The sequence below is a fragment of the Miniopterus natalensis genome, chromosome 1, assembly GCF_054644295.1.
Source record: "Miniopterus natalensis isolate mMinNat1 chromosome 1, mMinNat1.hap1, whole genome shotgun sequence".
NCBI lineage: Eukaryota > Metazoa > Chordata > Mammalia > Chiroptera > Miniopteridae > Miniopterus > Miniopterus natalensis.
In genome coordinates, this window is record NC_142081.1 from 12778478 (window position 1) to 12790557 (window position 12080).

Here is a 12080-nt window from a genome sequence, read left to right on the forward strand (position 1 = left end):
TCAGAAAGGAAATGACTTGCCCAGAAAAATACACAAACATCGGAGCCAGAGCATGGATTACAATCCACAGTTTTCTCTATTTCACATGTCATCATATGTATGCAGATTTTTGAGCTTCATATAAATTTGGCCTTATTCATAGTTTTAGTATTTTGATTTTGTAACAAGCATTGATTTTTAAATATTACACAAACTTGAATTTCTAGGATTAACTCCATTTGGTCATAATGCCTCTTACGTAGGGTTGGATATGATTTGATATGAATTTGATAAGGATTTACAGTTCCCTGTTTGTGAAAGATGCTGGTGTGTAGTACTCTTTTCTTGTACTGCTTCGATTTAGTCTTGGTATCAGAAGAACATTCACCTTAAAAAATGGGTTGAAAACTATAATGTTATTTGGAATGAATTTTTTTTTTTTTTTTTTTTTTTTGTAGGATTGGTATTAGTTCTCCTGTGAAATTTCAATAAATTTACCCATGAAAATATTTGGCTTTAGAATTCTTTGAGCTAAGGCTTTGAATTTTTAAGTTCTTTATAGGTACTGAACTCAAAGACATCCACATTCTGATTCCTGGAACCACTGAATATTTTACTTTACATTGCAAAGGAGAATTAAAAGAGGATTTATTAATCAGCTGACTTTAAGAAAGGGACATTATCCTCGATATGTCTTTAGACTAAATGCAATCACATGGGTCTCTAAAGGCAGAAGAAGCCAGAAAAGTCAGTAACAGAGTTGACAGAATTGGCAAAGACTCAACTGGCCATTGCTGGCAATAAAGATAGATGAAGGGGCCACAAGCCAAGGAATTCACTTGCTTTCCAGAGGATGGAAAGCACAGGGAAACAGTTCCTTTTTTAGAGCCTTGGGAAGAAAGGAACACTGATTTAAGCCATGTGGACACACTTTGAACTTCTGACATGCAGAAATATAAGAGAATGAATTTGTGTAGTTTTAAGTCACTGAGTTTGTGGTAATTTGTTACCAGCGATAGGAAATGAATATGAGTTCTTGATGTTTTCTCTGCCTTCCTGTGTGAGTTTTGGTAATGTGTCTTCCTGCAATTGTTCATTTCATTTTACTTGTCAAATTCCTTGGCATAAATCTGTTTATAGTATTTATTTATTAGTTTTTAATGACTGTAAGTTATGTAGTTGTGCTCCTTCCTTCATATGTAATATTGGTATTTTGTATTCTACCTCTTTCTTGAATAGTCTAGCTAGAATTTTAAACATTTTTTTCAAAAAAAATCTATATTTATAGATTTTTAAAAATTGTGCGTTAGGTTATTTTTCTGTATAATAAAGATTCTAAAGCCATACATTTTCCTCGAATGCACTATTTTAACTGCATCCTTCTAATGCTGATGATCATTCAGTTAAAATAATATTTGCTAATTGACCACAGGTTGTTTAAAACTTAGTTAATTAATTCTTACATATTTGGTTCTTTTCAAGGTATTTCATAGTTTATGTTTTGAAATATAATTTTATTATAGTAAGAAAAAATACTCTCACATTTTGATCTTTTGGAATCTGTTAAGATTTGTTTAATAGACCATCATATGGTCTATGTTGGTGAACTTTTTATAGGAACCTGAAAGAAATCTTCATTCTGTAGTTATTGGGTTTGGTGTTCTAAAATGCAGATTAGGTTAAGGGAGTTGATGTCATTCACATCGTTCATATATATATATATATACACACATATATATATATATATATGTATTGATTCTTTTTCTAGTTAATCCATTAATTACTAAATGAGGGGAGGTAGTCTCCAACTATGATTATGATTTTGTATACATTTATTTTAGTTCTGAAAGTTTGGCTTTATTATTTTTGAGGCTTTTTTTATAAGGCTTATATATATAATTGTTATACTTTCAAGAAATATTGATCCTTTTATCACTATGAAGTATACAAACTCTCTCCTGCAATGCTTGTCTTGAAGTTGATTTTGTCTGATATTAACATAATTAACCTACTATTTTAAGCTTACCGTTGCTCACATTTTATATCTTCTCCCATCCTTTTATTTCTAATCCTTTTATTTCTATGTATCTAAAGTATCTCTCTTGTAGACAGCATAAAGTTTGGCCTTGCAGGGGTTTTTTTTTGTTTGTTTAAAATCCAATTTGGAAATCTCTTTCTGAAATAATTATAAATTTGGCTTATTTAGGTCTTTCAACTTATTATTGGTTTTCCATTTGTCTCATTTTATTTTTCTTATGTTTCATGTCTTACATTTCCTGCCTTTTTTTTGGTTAATCTCCTATTTTTGATATTCCACTCTATTAGATTTCTAGTCATACTATTACAGTGTTTTGTTTTGTTTTTGTGATTACTCTAGAAATCATAATATGCATCGTTAATTTGCTCTAATTGTCTTAAAATAGGCAAGGTCTCTATAAACTTGTAACCACATGTGCACCTTATTTATTTTTTTAAATTTTTTGAAATCTGAAATGAAGTTGATCTTAAAAAGCTTTAATAAAAAATATAAAACTAAATTTAATCCAAATGCATTTATATGTAATATGTAACAAATTTCAGATGCCAACAGTGATAAATTACAAAATCTAGAGAAACAATACATGGCATTGAAATTATTGAAATGTTAGCCACTGAGAAATATGTTCAAAGTACAGATATTCAAATTAATAAAAGATACTGGATACACACCCTACCAGCCATGGCCAGGAGACCTATATTTTTCAGAGAAACAGTGTGTATTATCAATGTAATGAGCCACAAAGATAAACATTAACATTCTAATAAGACAATTACAGTCTATCATTAAATAGGAATTTTAAAAGTAATGTACAACTGATGGTTCTGATAGACACCTGATCATTTTTATTAGTAAAACACTAATAATTTAGACATATTTCATGTTTTAAATTGAAAAGAAGAAAACAATCTCATGTGTTTTATTCATAGACCTTGATTCATAATTCTTTCATCTAAAGTATAAATAGGAAAATATGTGAGTTATTTTCTTCTTCTATAGCTTATTAATTATCTTACCTATATAAAATAGTTACTCAATTATGTAATTTATAAAACTTTACTTAAAATACTGTAATTTTTGTATCTCTTTATTCTAGCCATTATTGAAATATAAGCACACTAGTTTAACTTTTAACAATTCAGAACATATCACTGTTGCTGATCTTAATTTAAAATTGACACTCATCTTCTATTTAAAAGACCTGGCTTTACTAAAAAATAATAATCTATGAAGAGGTAGAAAAGGCCAATATGTTATGTTCTTAAAATTATTAAATAATGATGGATAATAAGGATTTAATGATCTAAAAATGGATGTGAAATCACTTTTAACAAAGGCAAGGAATTTAAAATACTATGTTGCTTTGTCTTTCCAAATAAAGGAGTGAACTTTTCCCTCTCCTGTATTTAGGGCTTTTAGTTTAGTCTCATAAGTATCTTGTGAGACAGGCAGTTGTTGCTATCTTCATTTTCTAGAGGGGAAAACTGGTAAACATACAGCCACACAATTATCTGTAGAGTTAGGTTTAATTTCAGATGATTGACCTTGAGCCCACTGCTTTATTAACTGACTCATGAAGATTCAACTGAAATGTTAATTCTCTTGATTTTGACTTTAATCTTACCCGATAAATTGAAGAACTCCCTTTTAGAATCTAAAGGCAGCAGCCATCTCATTAACTAACTTTGCAAGATAGAACATTTCTGGGTTGTTCTCATGCTGATCGGAAATACTCCAACCAAACTAAAGGGCATCAAAACCCAGAAGAAAAAAGACAGAAAGGGGTAAGAAGAGCCAAAAGCCAAAAGAAAAAGGGAGCTACTTGGGGAGGGTTTTGAAAGTCAAGCTAACATTCTTGGGAAGTTGGCTACACACAGGAATGACACAGTTTTGATACTGCCCAGATGCCATCTCTGCTGCTGTAGTTAAAAATCAAAAACATGCTTGGGAGTGGAGAGGAGCTGATTTAACTGGTGATTTGATGTATGTTCACATTATACCCAGTAGAAGTATACATCCACTCGAGTTGGGTAGATGAAGGAGAATGAAATAGGCATATTGTTAAAATCTAATTTTTGCACTCCTCCTAAAAGAGTGGAGGCAGTCAACAGGCCACTGATCAAGGCCCTTGGGTAGTCTGTAATTTAATTAAGACCAAATTACAAATTCTAATTACCTGGCACCAAAGAAGCCAATGTGTGAAAGTGTGTTTAGTATTCCAAACACATTTCAAGGGTTTCTTGGATTCAGCTGGTCGCCCATTAGGAGGAGACATGCAAATACTTCAGGTTCATCAGTTTTTTCCCATTCTTACCTGATGACTTAAAAATATAAACGGTGCCAGTCTATAAAACTTAGAGAAAGTGGAAGGCAGTTAAAACTTTATTTTTATAAAAAAAATTGCATTTTCATTAGAAATTGACTTTCTAATTTTATATTTAGGAAGGAAGAAGAGGGGGATTAACATATATTGACTATTATATTATCAATCATCTGGCTAGAAACTTTGGAGATATGTTCTTTCATTGAAATGACAAGACGAATAGAAGCAGTAGAGATTAGAAAATTGAGAATCAGGGCATAAGTAAATTAAAAATCAAGGAGCCAAGATTCTCATCCCAAAGGCATCTGTTTTTGAAGCCCATGCTTCTTTTAACCCATCATTACTTTGCTTCCCATTCTGGTCTTCCTGTAACCCTGATGATAATTATACCCTAAATGAAAATTACAGTGATTGTGAATGGGGCACCTTTCATCATTCCTTTATAGAATAAAACTCCATTATTGCCCACCAATAACTGAGTCAGATTATATTGGGGTTAGAAAGGAAGGCAGAGAAAGCCCTCCTTAAGAAGTAAAGAACAATTTCTCAATAGCAATCCCACAACCAAATACATCTATTTACTTGACATTTAATCAAGCCTCCCTTGAAAAGAGACAGGGTTCCTTTATTGGGGTCAAATGATTATTTTAAATAAAAGAATCAGAAAAATACTGATCACAAAATCCTTCATTCCTAGGAGAGGCTTAGCCCATAAAGCCAGAGGCTCTTCCATGATCATTTTATTTTCCATTCCAACACTAACATAGAAGCTACTGCTCTATTCTTAGTTTACAGGGTTTTGGGTTTTTTTTCTTTCTTACATTTTTAAAAGGAAACTGATCAGCTGGCCCCACAAATCAATAGGGCTTAGCAGCTGAGATTGTCAAAACTGGCTCAGCCTGAAGAAAAAGAAAGCTGGATCCTTATCTAATATTATGCCCGATAGAGAGATCTTGATGGATCTAGCCGATTATCAGTCCACAAGTAAAAAGTCAAACAATAAATTTAATAGAAGAGAATGTATTATATCACCTACATGATATAGGAATGGGGGAAGACTGTCTAAGCGAAATCAACAAAACATTGAACTATGGAAAATTCAATTACAGTTCAAAATAAAGGATTTCTCTTAAACAAAGGACACCATAAATAAAGGCAAGAAACATGATAAGAGCTAATACCTATATAATGAAGGCTGTGTGCCAAAAACTTCTTGTATTATGCCCATTTTGCTGATGAATCAAAAACTGCAATAGCAACAACAACAAAAAAGTAACTGCCCAAGGTCATCTGGATAATTAAACGAAGAGTTCATGTTCTTTATCATGATGATGTACAATCTCCGGGTGGCTAATTGGGAGGACTATTTTCAAGGTTAACCAGACTTCTGGTGGTGATCACTTTGTTCTGTATACAGATGTCAAATTATAATGTTGTAACATTATAATGTTGAAACATGTATAATATTATAGACCAATTTTACATCAATTAAAAAAAATTAAGGGCTGACTATATAGAATCTACAAAGTACTCCTGAAGATCACTATCAAATACAAGAAAGACTAATACCCCAAAGGAAAAAAGAGAAAGGGTTATATTAAAGTAATTTACAAAACAGTGCCATCAAAATAACAGTGGATTGTAAATCATATTATTTAACAGAGAAGTGTAAATGAAAACACAAGAAGATATCTTTTTAGGCTTCTCAAGCTGGGTAAGTCGAGTTGATGGGGATGCTGGAAAATAAAGATACTTCTCCATTACTGGTGGGTGCTGCCCACCAATTATGGGGGAGCATTATGTCAATTTTAATGCATATTTGTATACACCTGGGCTTATATGCCAAATCAACGCTCACCTAGGTTGTTCTGGGGATATGTGTGTAGATGTCAACCACAGCTTCACCTGTGGGAGATGGACTGTGGGGAGCAGTGTAAATGTCTATTACTGGGGAAGTATAATTAGCAAACCGCAGTAGATGCGTACCATAGAAAACAATGCAGCAAAGCACTGAACAGTCCTTGTACAGTGATACGGATGGATCTAAAGAAGAAAACAACACAGAGGAAGAAAGTAGGAAAGAAATGAAATCTATAATGTAGAACCATACATGTAAATTAAAATAATATGTACCCCTGAATGAGATACTTTATAAAGCATATACCAAAAATACAAATACATATGTAATACTTTTGAAAAATAAATGTTGGATGATGCAGCTTAAAGGGAATAAAACATTCAATCAATCGACAGATGGACTTTGCATACACCAATGGTGATTAATTTCCAGAAAGTGAGAGGTACGATTATTTCAAGCAAGTACGTCGAAGATCCGAACGGAAAAGAATGAAAAAGTAATATTTTGTCTATTTTTAATATTAAATGAATAATGTTTATTAATCACCTACTTCATTTTTAGTTATTTAACTGGTCAGTTTATACATATTATATCTTGGACATTTCCCATAAAAAATCCCTGTAATGGAAATATTAACTGCTGTGTACAGATAAGAGAAGCATGGAGCTCACATAGGAAGTGATGTGCTAGGAACTGGCAAAGCTGAAAGATGACCCCGTGTCCATTATCTGTTTCAAAAGGTTTCACTCATTTCACTTTATTTGTCTACTATTATTGAAAGTATATGCCCAAGGACTTATATTTTGATTTTGGGAAATACAGAGGAAAATAAGACTTTATTATTAAAGGGCTTTCTGTAACTTTTAATTGCCCCCCAAAATGCAGCATTTTTTTAAAGAAAAAACAACATCACAAAAATACAACAACCCCCCTTTAGCCAGTCTGTTAATTGTTTTTAAATGGATTTTTTTTCTGCTCACTCCTATTTAAACCCTAGAGAAGCTAGTTTAACCCCTGCCCTGAGATGAATTATTGTTGGGTCTTATAATTTATATCCTCTTTTGGGAAATAAAAGGCATCTGGCCACTTATATTCACAAGCACAGTCTCAGATCAGTCACTGATTAATCCAAATTCAATGCTATAATTAAAATAACCCAACTTCATTTAAACTGAAGTCCTTGCCCACTGCCCTCGTGGTCCTGCTTGGGCCAGTCACCTGAACTGGGTCCATGACCGCCTTCTTCTTTCTTTGCCCTGCTTTGTGCTGTGCCCAACCTCTCTGGCTTGAGAGGAGGGAATAAGAGAAAGGACAGCTAAGGGAACAGCTGTCTTCATGAGTCCAGGTGAGAGATGACAGTGGCTGCTCTCCTCTACCAGACAGCACAAGTATCTCCTGATATCCTAAGTGTTTCTTCTGCTAGTCGTTCCCCTCCACCCCTTTCTCGTATCTTTTATTCTCAACATAGAAGCCAAGGGTGACCTATTTCAAACAGATCGGACTGGCCGCTCATCTCAAAGTCCTCCAATCACTCCCCCTTCACTCAGTATAAAAGCCAAAATCTTAGCAAGTTGCCTACGTAATTTGGATATAGCCACCATGCTCTCTCATCTTCTGTGGACACAGCCTCTACGTCTTCACTCTTTGTAAGTCTGCAATCCTGAGGATCTTCCTTGAACGTACCAAACCAAGCATATCCGAAGCAGGACCCTGGACACTTTATCAACAAGAGCTCAGTTACCTCTCAAACCACAGTCCTCTCCCCCCTAACACAGCCAGGCTTCAGCCGGCCTCTCGCCCTCTAGATTGCTTGGTCTCCTGTCCCCATGCTCCATAGGACACATATTAAGCTTTGTGGGCTGGATCAATTTGAAACTCCTCTCATTATGCTTAAAAGGAATGGGATGCAATACTCATCCCTCATGATGGGGTGGGAAATAACTGAAGTAGTGCAGTATTCTCATTACTGTTTTCCTTAATGATGAAAGTATTGGGTAATTAAGGATTCTCCAATAAACGCTAAGGACTGAAAGATGACAGCACAGGAAATAGAACATAGGCTTACAAATGATAGTGTATTGTTGATAGTCAATCATTGATGTATTATTTATTCATTCAACAAATATTTATAGAGCATGACTGTGATCCCAGAGCCATTCTTGGAGCTGATGGTTTGACACAGAAAAAGATTCTCACAGAGCTCACATTTTAGTTGGAGGTAAACAGAAAAAACAAGTCAACAGACAGGATTGGCACTTTGAAGACAATCAAGGGAGGTGAGTTAATAAAGAATGACAGGTTAGGCTGTAACAGAATGTTCATGGAACTCCGTCAAAATGTGCCATTTGAGCTGAAGACTGAATTCAAGATAGTTTAACTCTTTTAAAAATCAGAACATGTGCATATTGTACTTAATCATCTGTTGTGTTTAAATTCTTATTATGCATATGTGCATGTGTATACATACACATAAGAAGACATACATATACATATCTATTCATTCATATGTAGGTTTATCTTTACATATAAATGAACATAGTATAAATTATGTATATAAATGTATTTATATATGTATCATATAAAATTTTATAAATAGTGTATCAAAAATATATTTCCTACTATGTATGTTTTCTAGGATTTTTATGTTAGATTGACTTTTTTCCTACTACAATAAACTGATGAGCTTTTAAAAGAAACAGCACTTTTATAGATTAATGATATGAGAAATTACTTAAAATGCATAAGTATATGTTATTTTTATTTCATTTTGATTTCTCCAGTTATATTCCAAAACAAACAATAAGTAAACTACCGACTTCAAACTTCCTGTGTCTTATTTATAGTATTATAGATTTAAAATGCCTTATGCTGCACAGATACATACATAAGGTCTAGAGGAAATCTAACTCGCAGTGAAAATTATTTCGATTGGAATACAGGCTCCTCATTTTCACAGTGAGTAAACTGATACTCTGACTCTAAGGTTCACTTTATAACTCATTTTCAGTGCCTTGTTTTTAATAAGAACTTTTTATTTTCTCAACTTATATCTTTGTTTTACATACCCCCACCCCACCCCACCTCTCCACCACCTCCAAGAGCAGGACACTTCTGGTTGGAAATTATTTTACCTCTGTCTTATTTTGTCTAACTTTCCATGAATATATTTTTATTTCCATTTTTTCATGTGTAATAAGCCCCATTGGAAAATGTCATCATTTTACGTGCTAGCCCTCGCAAATGATTTGAGCTGGAATTTACTTTTTTGTCCTTCAGTACATTTTAGAAAAAAGGAATATAATGTACAAACATCATTCATCCACATAATAAATTATGAATTCACACATCTTTGAAAAATATTCAGTTTCCCAGCAAAAACAGATGTGTACATTCACACCCATTAGAGGGAGTAACACAGAACTGCATCTCTTATGAAAGGACCTTTATATACTTTGCAGAATTTATGAAGAGACATCCGTTTAAACACCACTGAATGATAACATCTGTGGCTGAAAATACAACAGGTATTCAGTACTGTGTCACAGAGAAAAGGGCAATACAAGTTACAGCTCAGAAGTGTTGTGTATCCCTTGCTTGTCAGAATGACTCTATATAAACTATTTTTTAAGCACAGTGATACAGATTCATTCTAAAATACAACTGTGATTCAAGAAACAGTATTCAAAACATCACTACACAGAGATAACCATTTTTTGTATGTTATCTATAAAAAGCTTAGTCTTGTGCTTGACATTTTAAAACCATTCATTAAAAGGCAGCTATTGTTATTAATAATATTTTCTGTAGATTATTATAGAGCAAGTAAAATATTTCTTACCAAAGATAACTGTTCCTCTCTGTCTTATGATAAATAACATAAATCAGTCATCTTACATTTTTGTTGACATCTAGCTTTCTTTTTAATCTTCACTTACTTATTAATAAGCAAAATAAAAATGACTAATAGTTATTGAGCATTTAAAATGCAGTAGGAGCTATAATAAACACCACGAATCCATGATAGTATGCACTCTATATAATAAACCTTTCAAGTAGGTACTGATTCAGAAACTGAAACACAGAAAGGTACAGAACCTAACTCAAAGTTACAGAGATAGTAAGGAAGGGTTAAGAATCCAAACTCAGCCCGGCGTGGCTCAGAGGTTGAGCATCGACCTGGGATCCAGGAGATCGCAGTTCAATTCCCGGTCAGGGCACAGGCCCGGGTTGCGGGCTTGACCCCCAGTCAGGGGCGTGCAGGAGGCAGGCGATCAAGGACTCTCTCATCATTGATGTTTCTCTCTCTCTCCCTCTCCCTTCCTCTCTCTGAAATCAATAAAGACATATTTAAAAAAAAAGAATCCAAACCCAACAACTATTTCAGAGCCTATTGTTTTTTATGCCCTAAGGGACTGTGCGTTCTTATGGATGACACTAGACTGGCATCTGTACCTCGAGGAGACACAGCACTGCAATGCACCCGAAGCCTGCAGGACCGTCTGGCCGGTGATCCAGGCCTCAGCCCATGCAGGTCCCAGAGCCTCCGAGAGAGGCCCCACGGGGCAGAGCTGAAAGCCTGAGGGCGGCCTCGCTGCTCCAGGCGGCTGCAGGGTTCCAGGCCCAGGAAGCAGAGGCAGTGAGTGGGGGCTAAGAAAGCTGTTCCAGGGCGTAAGTGTGTCTCATGTAGAGAGTCTTGTGAAAGACACCCCTTTGCTTACAAATTGCTTATTTCAAAATCTTAGTGTAAAATTTTAGGTCAATAAAATTTAGTATTCTGTAACCCAGACCCATCTCCTCCTTCACTAGGTTACCCCCGAGTGCCAGGGTGGCCATAACTTCCAGAGGCGGAGGTTTTGCCCTACAGGGCATAACTGATTCTGGTACAAGCTGGCAGCTGGGGCTTGGGCGATGGAATTGCCTTTGATTAGACCTACTTCCTTTCTGGCAAAATGAGGATAATGACTGCCATCTACTAACGACATATTAGGAAAGACACTTCGATGCTCAAGTATTGTTAGAAACCTTTCCATCCTATGTTTTACTAGAAAATGACAGTTCTGATACTTATCAAAGTGATGCATTTTTTAAGACTCAGCTCAAACCCTTTCTCCTCATATGTAACATTCTCAGTTTATTCCAATCCTCGCAAATTTCTCCCTGACTCTTATTACACTGTGTAATGTTTATTCAGCTATTAACTGTGACTTTCCTTCTCCTTGTGACTTTCCCAATCCTTGTGTTGTGTTGAGTTTAATTGCTGTTTAACTGAGTAGAACCTGGTTTTATTTTCTCCTCATCCTCCGGAACATCAATAACCAAAATCATGTGTTATGTTTGTTTTTACACCAACATTACGTCTCCCAGAGTAAGAATTCAATATATAAATAAACAAATGAGTGAGTGGATGTCATAAATTGATGAAAATATAACTTATTCCTTTACACTAAAAATAATTTTTTTAATTTTTGCCTATCTCATAGGGTTCTTGAGAGGAGAGATTTTTATATCTGTACATATCACTAGAATTAATTTGATGTAGCAGCTAATTTAGTGGATAATTTAATACTTAATAATTACAAAATTCTTTGTTTTAAAAATATAACTTCTCCACATAAGGTAAAGATATGCAGTAATTCTTTTTTTAAATTTACCTTTATTGTTGAAAGTATTACAGATGTCCCCCTTTTTCCCCATTGACCCTTTCTACCCTGCACCAGCCTCCACCCCAGGCCTTCACCACACTATCGTCTATGTCCAGGGGTAATGCATTTGTATATAAGTTCCTTGGATAATCTCTTCCCACCCACCCATCGCCTCCTTCCCTCTGAGATTCATCAGTCGGTCCCATGCGTCTATGTCTCTGGATCTATTTATCACCTAGA